The following is a 21,732-nucleotide window of genomic DNA, read 5'->3' as shown; positions in this document are numbered from 1 at the left end:
TGGGTTCCACATGCATGTTTTAGCTGAAGGAAGAATACCTTAAACCTGGAGAGTTGAGACCCGTGGAATGGGTACCAGGCAATATGACTTCAAAGGGTCTTCATTTGCTCACCGAACCTCTCCAATCCTATCACTGCTGCGTTTATGCCCCTGTACACATGCTTGATTCTCTTTCGGAGACATAGCAATCCATAAGTTTTACGATACTTACTAGTCAGGTACATTCTTAGGCGTTTAATATGCGGTGTTGAGTCCATTTCGTTGAGCAAGGAGTAGCTCTTGTCTATTCCATATTTGACTTAAGGAACTTTATCTGTGCTCATTTCAATCTCTGGTTTTATGCAGCACCCCAACTCACCTTTACCCTTAAGCAAGCATAAGTTGGTTTTCTAAATTTGAGACCCTGTTCTGTTCTGTAATTCAGTTCCTGTGTAGCCAAGTTTACATTCCGTGTATTACTGATGTCTTATGATGTTTCTTTTTCTGTGTGACTTATTTCAGTTAGAATCATCATACCTGAATCCACTCATTGTGCTGCTAAGGGCTTGATGACATAGATTTCATTGCTGAGTGATATTGCTTTGTAAGTAAATACCACAACTTCTTTATCCATTTTTCACTTTCTGCGATGTTGAACTTGTACTGTAAACGAGGTTCTTGTAAACAGAGGCGTCCCAAACATTGGGGTGGCTGTGTCTTTTTGATTTTAATTTCCCTAAGCTATAGGACCATAAGTGGCAGTGCCCTAGGCTCTGTTGCTTTGTTTTTTAGATGTTTCAGGAAACACCATACACTTCTCCCGAGTGGTTGTTGGCAATTTACATCCCGCCCATCAGCATAACAAGGCTCCCAGTTCTCCATGGCCTGTCCTGCCTTTCTGGATTTTACACTTTTTTCAGATGGCCCTTTTGACCGGGGGGAAGTGAGACTTCATTGCAGTGCAGATTTCCTTTGCAAGCTTGCTTGGTTGGCCAAAAAGGGCGTATGCGTTTTTTCCTGAATATATTCAGGAAAAAACGCATACGCCCTTTTTGGCCAAGTGCATCATTGTGGACGTTCTGCCTCTTTTCCTATGCTTTCAATGCAATTTCAGTCTACCTCCTGAAATCGGTTTCCTGCAATTCTGCCCCGATTTCAAGTCCTCTTGGCAGCCTTACTTCAGTCTATTTTTGGACGATAGCTGTCATTTATAACTCTGCAGGTTTGTGAATTACAGTGCCCCTGAGCTCCTTTCTTCAACTCGCTTTCTTGTGAGCTGGCCGCAACACCGCAGGATGGCTTCAGGCCCTAATCTGGTTCTGGCATGGCACGCTGAGCCTTTGGTTATTTCCTCCTCCTGGTGGGAAATGAGAGTTAAATTTGCCCGTCCAGACACCTCCAGCTAGCCTCTCATTGGTTCTCGCTATTCCTGTTCATCTTCCGCAGAAATTGCAAACTGGGCCAAACAGGAGGTTAAAGGGCCTGACTCTCCAAGTGTGGAGAGTGTTAGTAAAGCGTCTGGAATGTTGCACCCGAGTACCAGGGGAGGAAAACTGAGACATATTTGAACACGTCTCCCGTTCACATGGTTGATCATACTTGGGTTCCACATGCATGTTTTAGCTGAAGGAAGAATACCTTAAACCTGGAGAGTTAAGACCCGTGTAATGGGTACCATTCAATAAGACTTCTAAGGGTCTTCATTTGCTCACCGAACCTCTCCAATCCTATCACTGCTGCGTTTATGTCCCTGTACACATGCTTGATTCTCTTTTGGAGACATAGCAATCCATAGGTTTTAAGATACTTACTAGTCAGGTACATTCTTAGGCGTTTAATATGCGGTGTTGAGTCCATTTCGTTGAGCAAGGAGTAGCTCTTGTCTATTCCATATTTGACTTAAGGAACTTTATCTGTGCTCATTTCAATCTCTGGTTTTATGCAGCACCCCAACTCACCTTTACCCTTAAGCAAGCATAAGTTGGTTTTCTAAATTTGAGACCCTGTTCTGTTCTGTAATTCAGTTCCTGTGTAGCCAAGTTTACATTCCGTGTATTACTGATATCTTATGATGGTTCTTTTTCTGTGTGACTTACTTCAGTTAGAATCATCATACCTGAATCCACTCATTGTGCTGCTAAGGGCCTGATGACACAGATTTCATTGCTGAGTGATATTGCTTTGTAAGTATATACCACAACTTCTTTATCCATTTTTCACTTTCTGCGATGTTGAACTTGTACTGTAAATGAGGTTCTTGTAAACAGAGCCGTTCCAAACTTTGGGGTGGCTGTGTCTTTTTGATTTTAATTTCCCTAAGCTATAGGACCATAAGTGGAAGTGCCCTAGGTTCTGTTGCTTTGTTTTTTAGATGTTTCAGGAAACACCATACACTTCTCCCGAGTGGTTGTTGGCAATTTACATCCCGCCCTTCAGCATAACAGGGTTCCCAGTTCTCCATGGCCTGTCCTGCCTTTCTGGATTTTACACTTTTTTCAGATGGCCCTTTTGACCGGGGGGAAGTGAGACTTCATTGTAGTGCAGATTTCCTTTGCAAGCTTGCTTGGTTGGCCAAAAAGGGCGTATGCGTTTTTTCCTGAATATATTCAGGAAAAAACGCATACGCCCTTTTTGGCCAAGTGCATCATTGTGGACGTTCTGCCTCTTTTCCTATGCTTTCAATGCAATTCCAGTCTACCTCCTGAAATCGGTTTCCTGCAATTCTGCCCCGCTTTCAAGTCCTATTGGCAGCCTTACTTCAGTCTATTTTTGGACGATAGCTGTCATTTATAACTCTGCAGGTTTGTGAATTACAGTGCCCCTGAGCTCCTTTCTTCAACTCGCTTTCTTGTGACCTGGCCGCAACACCGCAGGATGGCTTCAGGCCCTAATCTGGTTCCGGCACGGCATGCTGAGCCTTTGGTTATTTCCTCTTCCTGGTGGGAAATGAGAGTTAAATTTGCCCGTCCAGACACCTCCAGCTAGCCTCTCATTGGTTCTCGCTATTCCTGTTCATCTTCCGCAGAAATTGCAAACTGGGCCAAACAGGAGGTTAAAGGCGCTGACTCTCCAAGTGGGGAGAGTGTTAGTAAAGCGTCTGGAATGTTGCACCCGAGTACCAGGGGAGGAAAACTGAGACATATTTGAACACGTCTCCCGTTCACATGGTTGATCATACTTGGGTTCCACATGCATGTTTTAGCTGAAGGAAGAATACCTTAAACCTGGAGAGTTGAGACCCGTGTAATGGGTACCATGCAATATGACTTCAAAGGGTCTTCATTTGCTCACCGAACCTCTCCAATCCTATCACTGCTGCGTTTATGCCCCTGTACACATGCTTGATTCTCTTTCGGAGACATAGCAATCCATAGGTTTTAAGATACTTACTAGTCAGGTACATTCTTAGGCGTTTAATATGCGGTGTTGAGTCCATTTCGTTGAGCAAGGAGTAGCTCTTGTCTATTCCATATTTGACTTAAGGAACTTTATCTGTGCTCATTTCAATCTCTGGTTTTATGCAGCACCCCAACTCACCTTTCCCCTTAAGCAAGCATAAGTTGGTTTTCTAAATTTGAGACCCTGTTCTGTTCTGTAATTCAGTTCCTGTGTAGCCAAGTTTACATTCCGTGTATTACTGATATCTTATGATGTTTCTTTTTCTGTGTGACTTATTTCAGTTAGAATCATCGTACCTGAATCCACTCATTGTGATGCTAAGGGCCTGATGACATAGATTTCATTGCTGAGTGATATTGCTTTGTAAGTAAATACCACAACTTCTTTATCCATTTTTCACTTTCTGCGATGTTGAACTTGTACTGTAAACGAGGTTCTTGTAAACAGAGGCGTCCCAAACTTTGGGGTGGCTGTGTCTTTTTGATTTTAATTTCCCTAAGCTATAGGACCATAAGTGGCAGTGCCCTAGGCTCTGTTGCTTTGTTTTTTAGATGTTTCAGGAAACACCATACACTTCTCCCCAGTGTCTGTTGGCAATTTACATCCCGCTCATCAGCATAACAAGGCTCCCAGTTCTCCATGGCCTGTCCTGCCTTTCTGGATTTTACACTTTTTTCAGATGGCCCTTTTGACCGGGGGGAAGTGAGACTTCATTGTAGTGCAGATTTCCTTTGCAAGCTTGCTTGGTTGGCCAAAAAGGGCGTATGCGTTTTTTCCTGAATATATTCAGGAAAAAACGCATACGCCCTTTTTGGCCAAGTGCATCATTGTGGACGTTCTGCCTCTTTTCCTATGCTTTCAATGCAATTCCAGTCTACCTCCTGAAATCGGTTTCCTGCAATTCTGCCCCGCTTTCAAGTCCTCTTGGCAGCCTTACTTCAGTCTATTTTTGGACGATAGCTGTCATTTATAACTCTGCAGGTTTGTGAATTACAGTGCCCCTGAGCTCCTTTCTTCAACTCGCTTTCTTGTGACCTGGCCGCAACACCGCAGGATGGCTTCAGGCCCTAATCTGGTTCTGGCACGGCACGCTGAGCCTTTGGTTATTTCCTCCTCCTGGTGGGAAATGAGAGTTAAATTTGCCCGTCCAGACACCTCCAGCTAGCCTCTCATTGGTTCTCGCTATTCCTGTTCATCTTCCGCAGAAATTGCAAACTGTGCCAAACAGGAGGTTAAAGGCGCTGACTCTCCAAGTGGGGAGAGTGTTAGTAAAGCGTCTGGAATGTTGCACCCGAGTACCAGGGGAGGAAAACTGAGACATATTTGAACACGTCTCCCGATCACATGGTTGATCATACTCTGGGTTCCACATGCATGTTTTAGCTGAAGGAAGAATACCTAAAACCTGGGTAGTTGAAACCCGTGGAATGGGTACCATGCAATATGACTTCAAAGGGTCTTCATTTGCTCACCGAACCTCTCCAATCCTATCACTGCTGCGTTTATGCCCCTGTACACATGCTTGATTCTCTTTCGGAGACATAGCAATCTATAGGTTTTAAGATACTTACTAGTCAGGTACATTCTTAGGCGTTTAATATGCGGTGTTGAGTCCATTTCGTTGAGCAAGGAGTAGCTCTTGTCTATTCCATATTTGGCTTAAGGAACTTTATCTGTGCTCATTTCAATCTCTGGTTTTATGCAGCACCCCAACTCACCTTTACCCTTAAGCAAGCATAAGTTGGTTTTCTAAATTTGAGACCCTGTTCTGTTTTGGAATGCAGTTCCTGTGTAGCCAAGTTTACATTCCGTGTATTAGTGATATCTTATGATGTTTCTTTTTCTGTGTGACTTATTTCAGTTAGAATCATCGTACCTGAATCCACTCATTATGCTGCTACGGGCCTGATGACATACATTTCATTGCTGAGTGATACTGCATTGTACGTAAGTACCACAAGTTCTTTATCCAATTTTCACTTTCTGCGATGTTGAACTTGTACTGTAAACGAGGTTCTTGTAAACAGAGGCGTCCCAAACTTTGGGGTGGCTGTGTCTTTTTGATTTTAATTTCCCTAAGCTATAGGACCATAAGTGGCAGTGCCCTAGGCTCTGTTGCTTTGTTTTTTAGATGTTTCAGGAAACACCATACACTTCTCCCGAGTGTCTGTTGGCAATTTACATCCCGCCCATCAGCATAACAAGGCTCCCAGTTCTCCATGGCCTGTCCTGCCTTTCTGGATTTTACACTTTTTTCAGATGGCCCTTTTGACCGGGGGGAAGCGAGACTTCATTGTAGTGCAGATTTCCTTTGCAAGCTTGCTTGGTTGGCCAAAAAGGGCGTATGCGTTTTTTCCTGAATATATTCAAGAAAAAACGCATACGCCCTTTTTGGCCAAGTGCATCATTGTGGACGTTCTGCCTCTTTTCCTATGCTTTCAATGCAATTCCAGTCTACCTCCTGAAATCGGTTTCCTGCAATTCTGCTCCGCTTTCAAGTCCTCTTGGCAGCCTTACTTCAGTCTATTTTTGGACGATAGCTGTCATTTATAACTCTGCAGGTTTGTGAATTACAGTGCCCCTGAGCGCCTTTCTTCAACTCGCTTTCTTGTGACCTGGCCGCAACACCGCAGGATGGCTTCAGGCCCTAATCTGGTTCCGGCCCGGCATGCTGAGCCTTTGGTTAATTCCTCTTCCTGGTGGGAAATGAGAGTTAAATTTGCCCGTCCAGACACCTCCAGCTAGCCTCTCATTGGTTCTCGCTATTCCTGTTCATCTTCCGCAGAAATTGCAAACTGGGCCAAACAGGAGGTTAAAGGGACTGACTCTCCAAGTCGGGAGAGTGTTAGTAAAGCGTCTGGAATGTTGCACCCGAGTACCAGGGGAGGAAAACTGAGACATATTTGAACACGTCTCCCGTTCACATGGTTGATCATACTCTGGGTTCCACATGCATGTTTTAGCTGAAGGAAGAATACCTTAAACCTGGAGAGTTGAGACCCGTGTAATGGGTACCACGCAATATGACTTCAAAGGGTCTTCATTTGCTCACCGAATCTCTCCAATCCTATCACTGCTGCGTTTATTCCCCTGTACACACGCTTGATTCTCTTTTGGAGACATAGCAATCCATAGGTTTTAAGATACTTACTAGTCAGGTACATTCTTAGGGGTTTAATGTGGGGTTTTGAGTCCATTTCGTTGAGCAAGGAGTAGCTCTTGTCTATTCCATATTTGGCTTAAGGAACTTTATCTGTGCTCATTTCAATCTCTGGTTTTATGCAGCACCCCAACTCACCTTTCCCCTTAAGCAAGCAGAAGTTGGTTTTCTAAATTTGAGACCCTGTTCTGTTTTGGAATGCAGTTCCTGTGTAGCCAAGTTTACATTCCGTGTATTAGTGATATCTTATGATGTTTCTTTTTCTGTGTGACTTATTTCAGTTAGAATCATCGTACCTGAATCCACTCATTATGCTGCTACGGGCCTGTTGACATAGATTTCATTGCTGAGTGATACTGCATTGTACGTAAGTACCACAAGTTCTTTATCCATTTTTCACTTTCTGCGATGTTGAACATGTACTGTAAACGAGGTTCTTGTAAACGGAGGCGTCCCAAACTTTGGGGTGGCTGTGTCTTTTTGATTTTAATTTCCCTAAGCTATAGGACCATAAGTGGCAGTGCCCTAGGCTCTGTTGCTTTGTTTTTTAGATGTTTCAGGAAACACCATACACTTCTCCCGAGTGGTTGTTGGCAATTTACATCCCGCCCATCAGCATAACAAGGCTCCCAGTTATCCATGGCCTGTCCTGCCTTTCTGGATTTTACACTTTTTTCAGATGGCCCTTTTGACCGGGGGGAAGTGAGACTTCATTGTAGTGCAGATTTCGTTTGCAAGCTTGCTTGGTTGGCCAAAAAGGGCGTATGCGTTTTTTCCTGAATATATTCAGGAAAAAACGCATACGCCCTTTTTGGCCAAGTGCATCATTGTGGACGTTCTGCCTCTTTTCCTATGCTTTCAATGCAATTCCAGTCTACCTCCTGAAATCGGTTTCCTGCAATTCTGCCCCGCTTTCAAGTCCTCTTGGCAGCCTTACTTCAGTCTATTTTTGGACGATAGCTGTCATTTATAACTCTGCAGGTTTGTGAATTACAGTGCCCCTGAGCTCCTTTCTTCAACTCGCTTTCTTGTGAGCTGGCCGCAACACCGCAGGATGGCTTCAGGCCCTAATCTGGTTCCGGCACGGCACGCTGAGCCTTTGGTTAATTCCTCTTCCTGGTGGGAAATGAGAGTTAAATTTGCCCGTCCAGACACCTCCAGCTAGTCTCTCATTGGTTCTCGCTATTCCTGTTCATCTTCCGCAGAAATTGCAAACTGGGCCAAACAGGAGGTTAAAGGCGCTGACTCTCCAAGTGGGGAGAGTGTTAGTAAAGCGTCTGGAATGTTGCACCCGAGTACCAGGGGAGGAAAACTGAGACATATTTGAACACGTCTCCCGATCACATGGTTGATCATACTCTGGGTTCCACATGCATGTTTTAGCTGAAGGAAGAATACCTTAAACCTGGAGAGTTAAGACCCGTGTAATGGGTACCATGCAATATGACTTCAAAGGGTCTTCATTTGCTCACCGAACCTCTCCAATCCTATCACTGCTGCGTTTATGCCCCTGTACACATGCTTGATTCTCTTTCGGAGACATAGCAATCCATAGGTTTTACGATACTTACTAGTCAGGTACATTCTTAGGCGTTTAATATGCGGTGTTGAGTCCATTTCGTTGAGCAAGGAGTAGCTCTTGTCTATTCCATATATGGCCTAAGGAACTTTATCTGTGCTCATTTCAATCTCTGGTTTTATGCAGCACCCCAACTCACCTTTACCCTTAAGCAAGCATAAGTTGGTTTTCTAAATTTGAGACCCTGTTCTGTTTTGGAATGCAGTTCCTGTGTAGCCAAGTTTACATTCCGTGTATTACTGATATCTTATGATGTTTCTTTTTCTGTGTGACTTATTTCAGTTAGAATCATCGTACCTGTATCCACTCATTATGCTGCTTCGGGCCTGATGACATAGATTTCATTGCTGAGTGATACTGCATTGTACGTAAGTACCACAAGTTCTTTATCCATTTTTCACTTTCTGCGATGTTGAACTTGTACTGTAAACGAGGTTCTTGTAAACGGAGGCGTCCCAAACTTTGGGGTGGCTGTGTCTTTTTGATTTTAATTTCCCTAAGCTATAGGACCATAAGTGGCAGTGCCCTAGGCTCTGTTGCTTTGTTTTTTAGATGTTTCAGGAAACACCATACACTTCTCCCGAGTGGTTGTTGGCAATTTACATCCCGCCCATCAGCATAACAAGGCTCCCAGTTCTCCATGGCCTGTCCTGCCTTTCTGGATTTTACACTTTTTTCAGATGGCCCTTTTGACCGGGGGGAAGTGAGACTTCATTGTAGTGCAGATTTCCTTTGCAAGCTTGCTTGGTTGGCCAAAAAGGGCGTATGCGTTTTTTCCTGAATATATTCAGGAAAAAACGCATACGCCCTTTTTGGCCAAGTGCATCATTGTGGACGTTCTGCCTCTTTTCCTATGCTTTCAATGCAATTCCAGTCTACCTCCTGAAATCGGTTTCCTGCAATTCTGCCCCGCTTTCAAGTCCTCTTGGCAGCCTTACTTCAGTCTATTTTTGGACGATAACTGTCATTTATAACTCTGCAGGTTTGTGAATTACAGTGCCCCTGAGCTCCTTTCTTCAACTCGCTTTCTTGTGACCTGGCCGCAACACCGCAGGATGGCTTCAGGCCCTAATCTGGTTGCGGCCCGGCACACTGAGCCTTTGGTTAATTCCTCTTCCTGGTGGGAAATGAGAGTTAAATTTGCCCGTCCAGACACCTCCAGCTAGCCTCTCATTGGTTCTCGCTATTCCTGTTCATCTTCCGCAGAAATTGCAAACTGGGCCAAACAGGAGGTTAAAGGGACTGACTCTCCAAGTCGGGAGAGTGTTAGTAAAGCGTCTGGAATGTTGCACCGAGTACCAGGGGAGGAAAACTGAGACATATTTGAACACGTCTCCCGTTCACATGGTTGATCATACTCTGGGTTCCACATGCATGTTTTAGCTGAAAGAAGAATACCTAAAACCTGGGTAGTTGAAACCCGTGGAATGGGTACCATGCAATATGACTTCAAAGGGTCTTCATTTGCTCACCGAACCTCTCCAATCCTATCACTGCTGCGTTTATGCCCCTGTACACATGCTTGATTCTCTTTCGGAGACATAGCAATCCATAGGTTTTAAGATACTTACTAGTCAGGTACATTCTTAGGCGTTTAATATGCGGTGTTGAGTCCATTTCGTTGAGCAAGGAGTAGCTCTTGTCTATTCCATATTTGGCTTAAGGAACTTTATCTGTGCTCATTTCAATCTCTGGTTTTATGCAGCACCCCAACTCACCTTTCCCCTTAAGCAAGCATAAGTTGGTTTTCTAAATTTGAGACCCTGTTCTGTTTTGGAATGCAGTTCCTGTGTAGCCAAGTTTACATTCCGTGTATTAGTGATATCTTATGATGTTTCTTTTTCTGTGTGACTTATTTCAGTTAGAATCATCGTACCTGAATCCACTCATTATGCTGCTACGGGCCTGATGACATAGATTTCATTGCTGAGTGATAGTGCATTGTACGTAAGTACCACAAGTTCTTTATCCATTTTTCACTTTCTGCGATGTTGAACTTGTACTGTAAACGAGGTTCTTGTAAACAGAGGCGTCCCAAACTTTGGGGTGGCTGTGTCTTTTTGATTTTAATTTCCCTAAGCTATAGGACCAAAAGTGGCAGTGCCCTAGGCTCTGTTGCTTTGTTTTTTAGATGTTTCAGGAAACACCATACACTTCTCCCGAGTGTCTGTTGGCAATTTACATCCCGCCCATCAGCATAACAAGGCTCCCAGTTCTCCATGGCCTGTCCTGCCTTTCTGGATTTTACACTTTTTTCAGATGGCCCTTTTGACCGGGGGGAAGTGAGACTTCATTGTAGTGCAGATTTCCTTTGCAAGCTTGCTTGGTTGGCCAAAAAGGGCGTATGCGTTTTTTCCTGAATATATTCAGGAAAAAACGCATACGCCCTTTTTGGCCAAGTGCATCATTGTGGACGTTCTGCCTCTTTTCCTATGCTTTCAATGCAATTCCAGTCTACCTCCTGAAATCGGTTTCCTGCAATTCTGCCCCGCTTTCAAGTCCTCTTGGCAGCCTTACTTCAGTCTATTTTTGGACGATAGCTGTCATTTATAACTCTGCAGGTTTGTGAATTACAGTGCCCCTGAGCTCCTTTCTTCAACTCGCTTTCTTGTGACCTGGCCGCAACACCGCAGGATGGCTTCAGGCCCTAATCAGGTTCCGGCACGGCACGCTGAGCCTTTGGTTATTTCCTCTTCCTGGTGGGAAATGAGAGTTAAATTTGCCCGTCCAGACACCTCCAGCTAGTCTCTCATTGGTTCTCGCTATTCCTGTTCATCTTCCGCAGAAATTGCAAACTGTGCCAAACAGGAGGTTAAAGGCGCTGACTCTCCAAGTGGGGAGAGTGTTAGTAAAGCGTCTGGAATGTTGCACCCGAGTACCAGGGGAGGAAAACTGAGACATATTTGAACACGTCTCCCGTTCACATGGTTGATCATACTTGGGTTCCACATGCATGTTTTAGCTGAAGGAAGAATACCTTAAACCTGGAGAGTTAAGACCCGTGTAATGGGTACCATGCAATATGACTTCAAAGGGTCTTCATTTTCTCACCGAACCTCTCCAATCCTATCACTGCTGCGTTTATGCCCCTGTACACATGCTTGATTCTCTTTCGGAGACATAGCAATCCATAGGTTTTACGATACTTACTAGTCAGGTACATTCTTAGGCGTTTAATATGCGGTGTTGAGTCCATTTCGTTGAGCAAGGAGTAGCTCTTGTCTATTCCATATTTGGCCTAAGGAACTTTATCTGTGCTCATTTCAATCTCTGGTTTTATGCAGCACCCCAACTCACCTTTACCCTTAAGCAAGCATAAGTTGGTTTTCTAAATTTGAGTCCCTGTTCTGTTCTGTAATTCAGTTCCTGTGTAGCCAAGTTTACATTCCGTGTATTACTGATATCTTATGATGTTTCTTTTTCTGTGTGACTTATTTCAGTTAGAATCATCATACCTGAATCCACTCATTGTGATGCTAAGGGCCTGATGACATAGATTTCATTGCTGAGTGATATTGCTTTGTAAGTAAGTACCACAACTTCTTTATCCATTTTTCACTTTCTGCGATGTTGAACTTGTACTGTAAACGAGGTTCTTGTAAACAGAGGCGTCCCAAACTTTGGGGTGGCTGTGTCTTTTTGATTTTAATTTCCCTAAGCTATATGACCATAAGTGGCAGTGCCCTAGGCTCTGTTGCTTTGTTTTTTAGATGTTTCAGGAAACACCATACACTTCTCCCGAGTGTCTGTTGGCAATTTACATCCCGCCCATCAGCATAACAAGGCTCCCAGTTCTCCATGGCCTGTCCTGCCTTTCTGGATTTTACACTTTTTTCAGATGGCCCTTTTGACCGGGGGGAAGTGAGACTTCATTGTAGTGCAGATTTCCTTTGCAAGCTTGCTTGGTTGGCCAAAAAGGGCGTATGCGTTTTTTCCTGAATATATTCAGGAAAAAACGCATACGCCCTTTTTGGCCAAGTGCATCATTGTGGACGTTCTGCCTCTTTTCCTATGCTTTCAAAGCAATTCCAGCCTACCTCCTGAAATCGGTTTCCTGCAATTCTGCCCCGCTTTCAAGTCCTCTTGGCAGCCTTACTTCAGTCTATTTTTGGACGATAGCTGTCATTTATAACTCTGCAGGTTTGTGAATTACAGTGCCCCTGAGCTCCTTTCTTCAACTCGCTTTCTTGTGACCTGGCCGCAACACCGCAGGATGGCTTCAGGCCCTAATCAGGTTCCGGCACGGCACGCTGAGCCTTTGGTTATTTCCTCTTCCTGGTGGGAAATGAGAGTTAAATTTGCCCGTCCAGACACCTCCAGCTAGTCTCTCATTGGTTCTCGCTATTCCTGTTCATCTTCCGCAGAAATTGCAAACTGGGCCAAACAGGAGGTTAAAGGCGCTGACTCTCCAAGTGGGGAGAGTGTTAGTAAAGCGTCTGGAATGTTGCACCCGAGTACCAGGGGAGGAAAACTGAGACATATTTGAACACGTCTCCCGTTCACATGGTTGATCATACTTGGGATCCACATGCATGTTTTAGCTGAAGGAAGAATACCTTAAACCTGGAGAGTTAAGACCCGTGTAATGGGTACCATGCAATATGACTTCAAAGGGTCTTCATTTGCTCACCGAACCTCTCCAATCCTATCACTGCTGCGTTTATGCCCCTGTACACATGCTTGATTCTCTTTCGGAGACATAGCAATCCATAGGTTTTACGATACTTACTAGTCAGGTACATTCTTAGGCTTTTAATATGCGGTGTTGAGTCCATTTCGTTGAGCAAGGAGTAGCTCTTGTCTATTCCATATTTGGCCTAAGGAACTTTATCTGTGCTCATTTCAATCTCTGGTTTTATGCAGCACCCCAACTCACCTTTACCCTTAAGCAAGCATAAGTTGGTTTTCTAAATTTGAGACCCTGTTCTGTTCTGTAATTGAGTTCCTGTGTAGCCAAGTTTACATTCCGTGTATTACTGATATCTTATGATGTTTCTTTTTCTGTGTGACTTATTTCAGTTAGAATCATCATACCTGAATCTACTCATTATGCTGCTACGGGCCTGATGACATAGATTTCATTCCTGAGTGATACTGCATTGTACGTAAGTACCACAAGTTCTTTATCCATTTTTCACTTTCTGCGATGTTGAACTTGTACTGTAAACGAGGTTCTTGTAAACAGAGGCGTCCCAAACTTTGGGGTGGCTGTGTCTTTTTGATTTTAATTTCCCTAAGCTATAGGACCATAAGTGGCAGTGCCCTAGGCTCTGTTGCTTTGTTTTTTAGATGTTTCAGGAAACACCATACACTTCTCCCAAGTGTCTGTTGGCAATTTACATCCCGCCCATCAGCATAACAAGGCTCCCAGTTCTCCATGGCCTGTCCTGCCTTTCTGGATTTTACACTTTTTTCAGATGGCCCTTTTGCCCGGGGGGAAGTGAGACTTCATTGTAGTGCAGATTTCCTTTGCAAGCTTGCTTGGTTGGCCAAAAAGGGCGTATGCGTTTTTTCCTGAATATATTCAGGAAAAAACGCATACGCCCTTTTTGGCCAAGTGCATCATTGTGGACGTTCTGCCTCTTTTCCTATGCTTTCAGTGCAATTCCAGTCTACCTCCTGAAATCGGTTTCCTGCAATTCTGCCCCGCTTTCAAGTCCTCTTGGCAGCCTTACTTCAGTCTATTTTTGGACGATAGCTGTCATTTATAACTCTGCAAGTTTGTGAATTACAGTGCCCCTGAGCTCCTTTCTTCAACTCGCTTTCTTGTGACCTGGCCGCAACACCGCAGGATGTCTTCAGGCCCTAATCTGGTTCCGGTCCGGCATGTTGAGCCTTTGGTTAATTCCTCTTCCTGGTGGGAAATGAGAGTTAAATTTGCCCGTCCAGACACCTCCAGCTAGTCTCTCATTGGTTCTCGCTATTCCTGTTCATCTTCCGCAGAAATTGCAAACTGGGCCAAACAGGAGGTTAAAGGGACTGACTCTCCAAGTGGGGAGAGTGTTAGTAAAGCGTCTGGAATGTTGCACCCGAGTACCAGGGTACGAAAACTGAGACATATTTGAACACGTCTCCCGATCACATGGTTGATCATACTCTAGGTTCCACATGCATGTTTTAGCTGAAGGAAGAATACCTTAAACCTGGGTAGTTGAAACCCGTGGAATGGGTACCATGCAATATGACTTCAAAGGGTCTTCATTTGCTCACCGAACCTCTCCAATCCTATCACTGCTGCGTTTATGCCCCTGTACACATGCTTGATTCTCTTTCGGAGACATAGCAATCCATAGGTTTTAAGATACTTACTAGTCAGGTACATTCTTAGGCGTTTAATATGCGGTGTTGAGTCCATTTCGTTGAGCAAGGAGTAGCTCTTGTCTATTCCATATTTGGCTTAAGGAACTTTATCTGTGCTCATTTCAATCTCTGGTTTTATGCAGCACCCCAACTCACCTTTCCCCTTAAGCAAGCATAAGTTGGTTTTCTAAATTTGAGACCCTGTTCTGTTTTGGAATGCAGTTCCTGTGTAGCCAAGTTTACATTCCGTGTATTAGTGATATCTTATGATGTTTCTTTTTCTGTGTGACTTATTTCAGTTAGAATCATCATACCTGAATCCACTCATTATGCTGCTACGGGCCTGATGACATAGATTTCATTGCTGAGTGATACTGCATTGTACGTAAGTACCACAAGTTCTTTATCCATTTTTCACTTTCTGTGATATTGAACTTGTACGGTAAACGAGGTTCTTGTAAACGGAGGCGACCCAAACTTTGGGGGGGCTGTGTCTTTTTGATTTTAATTTCCCTAAGCTATAGGACCATAAGTGGAAGTGCCCTAGGCTCTGTTGCTTTGTTTTTTAGATGTTTCAGGAAACACCATACACTTCTCCCGAGTGGTTGTTGGCAATTTACATCCCGCCCATCAGCATAACAAGGCTCCCAGTTCTCCAGGGCCTGTCCTGCCTTTCTGGATTTTACACTTTTTTCAGATGGCCCTTTTGACCGGGGGGAAGTGAGACTTCATTGTAGTGCAGATTTCCTTTGCAAGCTTGCTTGGTTGGCCAAAAAGGGCGTATGCGTTTTTTCCTGAATATATTCAGGAAAAAACGCATACGCCCTTTTTGGCCAAGTGCATCATTGTGGACGTTCTGCCTCTTTTCCTATGCTTTCAATGCAATTCCAGTCTACCTCCTGAAATCGGTTTCCTGCAATTCTGCCCCGCTTTCAAGTCCTCTTGGCAGCCTTACTTCAGTCTATTTTTGGACGATAGCTGTCATTTATAACTCTGCAGGTTTGTGAATTACAGTGCCCCTGAGCTCCTTTCTTCAACTTGCTTTCTTGTGACTTGGCCGCAACACCGCAGGATGGCTTCAGGCCCTAATTTGGTTCCGGCATGGCACGCTGAGCCTTTGGTTATTTCCTCTTCCTGGTGGGAAATGAGAGTTAAATTTGCCCGTCCAGACACCTCCAGCTAGTCTCTCATTGGTTCTCGCTATTCCTGTTCATCTTCCGCAGAAATTGCAAACTGGGCCAAACAGGAGGTTAAAGGCGCTGACTCTCCAAGTGGGGAGAGTGTTAGTAAAGCATCTGGAATGTTGCACCCGAGTACCAGGGGAGGAAAACTGAGACATATTTGAACACGTCTCCCGTTCACATGGTTGATCATACTTGGGTTCCACATGCATGTTTTAGCTGAAGGAAGAATACCTTAAACCTGGGTAGTTGAAACCCGTGGAATGGGTACCATGCAATATGACTTCAAAGGGTCTTCATTTGCTCACCGAACCTCTCCAATCCTATCACTGCTGCGTTTATGCCCCTGTACACATGCTTGATTCTCTTTCGGAGACATAGCAATCCATATGTTTTAAGACACTTACTAGTCAGGTACATTCTTAGGCATTTAATATGGGGTGTTGAGTCCATTTCGTTGAGCAAGGAGTAGCTCTTGTCTATTCCATATTTGGCTTAAGGAACTTTATCTGTGCTCATTTCAATCTCTGGTTTTATGCAGCACCCCAACTCACCTTTACCCTTAAGCAAGAATAAGTTGGTTTTCTAAATTTGAGACCCTGTTCTGTTCTGTAATTCAGTTCCTGTGTAGCCAAGTTTCCATTCCGTGTATTACTGATATCTTATGATGTTTCTTTTTCTGTGTGACTTATTTCAGTTAGAATCATCATACCTGAATCCACTCATTGTGCTGCTAAGGGCCTGATGACACAGATTTCATTGCTGAGTGATATTGCTTTGTAAGTAAATACCACAACTTCTTTATCCATTTTTCACTTTCTGCGATGTTGAACTTGTACTGTAAACGAGGTTCTTGTAAACAGAGCCGTTCCAAACTTTGGGGTGGCTGTGTCTTTTTGATTTTAATTTCCCTAAGCTATAGGACCATAAGTGGAAGTGCCCTAGGTTCTGTTGCTTTGTTTTTTAGATGTTTCAGGAAACACCATACACTTCTCCGGAGTGGTTGTTGGCAATTTACATCCCGCCCATCAGCATAACAAGGCTCCCAGTTCTCCATGGCCTGTCCTGCCTTTCTGGATTTTACACTTTTTTCAGATGGCCCTTTTGACCGGGGGGAAGTGAGACTTCATTGTAGTGCAGATTTCCTTTGCAAGCTTGCTTGGTTGGCCAAAAAGGGCGTATGCGTTTTTTCCTGAATATATTCAGGAAAAAACGCATACGCCCTTTTCGGCCAAGTGCATCATTGTGGACGTTCTGCCTCTTTTCCTATGCTTTCAATGCAATTCCAGTCTACCTCCTGAAATCGGTTTCCTGCAATTCTGCCCCGCTTTCAAGTCCTCTTGGCAGCCTTACTTCAGTATATTTTTGGACGATAGCTGTCATTTATAACTCTGCAGGTTTGTGAATTACAGTGCCCCTGAGCTCCTTTCTTCAACTCGCTTTCTTGTGACCTGGCCGCAACACCGCAGGATGGCTTCAGGCCCTAAACTGGTTCCGGCACGGCACGCTGAGCCTTTGGTTATTTCCTCTTCCTGGTGGGAAATGAGAGTTAAATTTGCCCGTCCAGACACCTCCAGCTAGTCTCTCATTGGTTCTCGCTATTCCTGTTCATCTTCCGCAGAAATTGCAAACTGGGCCAAACAGGAGGTTAAAGGCGCTGACTCTTCAAGTGGGGAGAGTGTTAGTAAAGCATCTGGAATGTTGCACCCGAGTACCAGGGGAGGAAAACTGAGACATATTTGAACACGTCTCCCGTTCACATGGTTGATCATACTTGGGTTCCACATGCATGTTTTAGCTGAAGGAAGAATACCTTAAACCTGGAGAGTTAAGACCCGTGTAATGGGTACCATGCAATATGACTTCAAAGGGTCTTCATTTGCTCACCGAACCTCTCCAATCCTATCACTGCTGCGTTTATGCCCCTGTACACATGCTTGATTCTCTTTCGGAGACATAGCAATCCATAGGTTTTAAGATACTTACTAGTCAGGTACATTCTTAGGCGTTTAATATGCGATGTTGAGTCCATTTCGTTGAGCAAGGAGTAGCTCTTGTCTATTCCATATTTGACTTAAGGAACTTTATCTGTGCTCATTTCAATCTCTGGTTTTATGCAGCACCCCAACTCACCTTTACCCTTAAGCAGGCATAAGTTGGTTTTCTAAATTTGAGACCCTGTTCTGTTCTGTAATTCAGTTCCTGTGTAGCCAAGTTTACATTCCGTGTATTACTGATATCTTATGATGTTTCTTTTTCTGTGTAACTTACTTCAGTTAGAATCATCATACCTGAATCCACTCATTGTGCTGCTAAGGGCCTGATGACACAGATTTCATTGCTGAGTGATATTGCTTTGTAAGTAAATACCACAACTACTTTATCCATTTTTCACTTTCTGCGATGTTGAACTTGTACTGTAAACGAGGTTCTTGTAAACAGAGGCGTCCCAAACTTTGGGGTGGCTGTGTCTTTTTGATTTTAATTTCCCTAAGCTATAGGACCATAAGTGGAAGTGCCCTAGGTTCTCTTGCTTTGTTTTTTAGATGTTTCAGGAAACACCATACACTTCTCCCGAGTGGTTGTTGTCAATTTACATCCCGCCCATCAGCATAACAAGGCTCCCAGTTCTCCATGGCCTGTCCTGCCTTTCTGGATTTTACACTTTTTTCAGATGGCCCTTTTGACCGGGGGGAAGTGAGACTTCATTGTAGTGCAGATTTCGTTTGCAAGCTTGCTTGGTTGGCCAAAAAGGGCGTATGCGTTTTTTCCTGAATATATTCAGGAAAAAACGCATACGCCCTTTTTGGCCAAGTGCATCATTGTGGACGTTCTGCCTCTTTTCCTATGCTTTCAATGCAATTCCAGTCTACCTCCTGAAATCGGTTTCCTGCAATTCTGCCCCGCTTTCAAGTCCTCTTGGCAGCCTTACTTCAGTCTATTTTTGGACGATAGCTGTCATTTATAACTCTGCAGGTTTGTGAATTACAGTGCCCCTGAGCTCCTTTGTTCAACTCGCTTTCTTGTGACCTGGCCGCAACACCGCAGGATGGCTTCAGGCCCTAATTTGGTTCCGGCACGGCACGCTGAGCCTTTGGTTATTTCCTCTTCCTGGTGGGAAATGAGAGTTAAATTTGCCCGTCCAGACACCTCCAGCTAGTCTCTCATTGGTTCTCGCTATTCCTGTTCATCTTCCGCAGAAATTGCAAACTGGGCCAAACAGGAGGTTAAAGGCGCTGACTCTCCAAGTGGGGAGAGTGTTAGTAAAGCGTCTGGAATGTTGCACCCGAGTACCAGGGGAGGAAAACTGAGACATATTTGAACACGTCTCCCGTTCACATGGTTGATCATACTTGGGTTCCACATGCATGTTTTAGCTGAAGGAAGAATACCTTAAACCTGGAGAGTTGAGACCCGTGTAACGGGTACCATGCAATATGACTTCAAAGGGTCTTCATTTGCTCACCGAACCTCTCCAATCCTAGCACTGCTGCGTTTATGCCCCTGTACACATGCTTGATTCTCTTTCGGAGACATAGCAATCCATAAGTTTTAAGATACTTACTAGTCAGGTACATTCTTAGGCGTTTAATATGCGGTGTTGAGTCCATTTCGTTGAGCAAGGAGTAGCTCTTGTCTATTCCATATTTGACTTAAGGAACTTTATCTGTGCTCATTTCAATCTCTGGTTTTATGCAGCACCCCAACTCACCTTTACCCTTAAGCAAGCATAAGTTGGTTTTCTAAATTTGAGACCCTGTTCTGTTCTGTAATTCAGTTCCTGTGTAGCCAAGTTCACATTCCGTGTATTACTGATATCTTATGATGTTTCTTTTTCTGTGTGACTTATTTCAGTTAGAATCATCATACCTGAATCCACTCATTGTGATGCTAAGGGCCTGATGACATAGATTTCATTGCTGAGTGATATTGCTTTGTAAGTAAGTACCACAACTTCTTTATCCATTTTTCACTTTCTGCGATGTTGAACTTGTACTGTAAACGAGGTTCTTGTAAACAGAGGCGTCCCAAACTTTGGGGTGGCTGTGTCTTTTTGATTTTAATTTCCCTAAGCTATATGACCATAAGTGGCAGTGCCCTAGGCTCTGTTGCTTTGTTTTTTAGATGTTTCAGGAAACACCATACACTTCTCCCGAGTGTCTGTTGGCAATTTACATCCCGCCCATCAGCATAACAAGGCTCCCAGTTCTCCATGGCCTGTCCTGCCTTTCTGGATTTTACACTTTTTTCAGATGGCCCTTTTGACCGGGGGGAAGTGAGACCTCATTGTAGTGCAGATTTCCTTTGCAAGCTTGCTTGGTTGGCCAAAAAGGGCGTATGCGTTTTTTCCTGAATATATTCAGGAAAAAACGCATACGCCCTTTTTGGCCAAGTGCATCATTGTGGACGTTCTGCCTCTTTTCCTATGCTTTCAATGCAATTCCAGTCTACCTCCTGAAATCGGTTTCCTGCAATTCTGCCCCGCTTTCAAGTCCTCTTGGCAGCCTTACTTCAGTCTATTTTTGGACGATAGCTGTCATTTATAACTCTGCAGGTTTGTGAATTACAGTGCCCCTGAGCTCCTTTCTTCAACTCGCTTTCTTGTGACCTGGCCGCAACACCGCAGGATGGCTTCAGGCCCAAATTTGGTTCCGGCACGGCACGCTGAGCCTTTGGTTATTTCCTCTTACTGGTGGGAAATGAGAGTTAAATTTGCCCGTCCAGACACCTCCAGCTAGTCTCTCATTGGTTCTCGCTATTCCTGTTCATCTTCCGCAGAAATTGCAAACTGGGCCAAACAGGAGGTTAAAGGCGCTGACTCTCCAAGTGGGGAGAGTGTTAGTAAAGCGTCTGGAATGTTGCACCCGAGTACCAGGGGAGGAAAACTGAGACATATTTGAACACGTCTCCCGTTCACATGGTTGATCATACTTGGGTTCCACATGCATGTTTTAGCTGAAGGAAGAATACCTTAAACCTGGAGAGTTGAGACCCGTGTAACGGGTACCATGCAATATGACTTCAAAGGGTCTTCATTTGCTCACCGAACCTCTCCAATCCTAGCACTGCTGCGTTTATGCCCCTGTACACATGCTTGATTCTCTTTCGGAGACATAGCAATCCATAGGTTTTAAGATACTTACTAGTCAGGTACATTCTTAGGCGTTTAATATGCGGTGTTGAGTCCATTTCGTTGAGCAAGGAGTAGCTCTTGTCTATTCCATATTTGACTTAAGGAACTTTATCTGTGCTCATTTCAATCTCTGGTTTTATGCAGCACCCCAACTCACCTTTCCCCTTAAGCAAGCATAAGTTGGTTTTCTAAATTTGAGACCCTGTTCTGTTCTGTAATTCAGTTCCTGTGTAGCCAAGTTTACATTCCGTGTATTACTGATATCTTATGATGTTTCTTTTTCTGTGTGACTTATTTCAGTTAGAATCATCATACCTGAATCCACTCATTGTGATGCTAAGGGCCTGATGACATAGATTTCATTGCTGAGTGATATTGCTTTGTAAGTAAGTACCACAACTTCTTTATCCATTTTTCACTTTCTGCGATGTTGAACTTGTACTGTAAACGAGGTTCTTGTAAACAGAGGCGTCCCAAACTTTGGGGTGGCTGTGTCTTTTTGATTTTAATTTCCCTAAGCTATATGACCATAAGTGGCAGTGCCCTAGGCTCTGTTGCTTTGTTTTTTAGATGTTTCAGGAAACACCATACACTTCTCCCGAGTGTCTGTTGGCAATTTACATCCCGCCCATCAGCATAACAAGGATCCCAGTTCTCCATGGCCTGTCCTGCCTTTCTGGATTTTACACTTTTTTCAGATGGCCCTTTTGACCGGGGGGAAGTGAGACCTCATTGTAGTGCAGATTTCCTTTGCAAGCTTGCTTGGTTGGCCAAAAAGGGCGTATGCGTTTTTTCCTGAATATATTCAGGAAAAAACGCATACGCCCTTTTTGGCCAAGTGCATCATTGTGGACGTTCTGCCTCTTTTCCTATGCTTTCAATGCAATTCCAGTCTACCTCCTGAAATCGGTTTCCTGCAATTCTGCCCCGCTTTCAAGTCCTCTTGGCAGCCTTACTTCAGTCTATTTTTGGATGATAGCTGTCATTTATAACTCTGCAG

The 21,732-nt window shown here is 44.1% G+C and overlaps 1 long non-coding RNA gene across 8 annotated transcripts in view; it reads left to right on the top strand.

The window, feature by feature from the left end:
- LOC307181492 overlaps positions 1–21,732 on the top strand; it is a 2,017,432-nt gene that overhangs the window by 163,034 nt on the left and 1,832,666 nt on the right. The window lies entirely within an intron of this gene.

This window comes from Stenella coeruleoalba, assembly GCF_951394435.1.
Source record: "Stenella coeruleoalba genome assembly, contig: scaffold_58, whole genome shotgun sequence".
NCBI classification, from domain to species: domain Eukaryota; kingdom Metazoa; phylum Chordata; class Mammalia; order Artiodactyla; family Delphinidae; genus Stenella; species Stenella coeruleoalba.
This window is presented reverse-complemented; position numbering and strand designations above follow the sequence as displayed.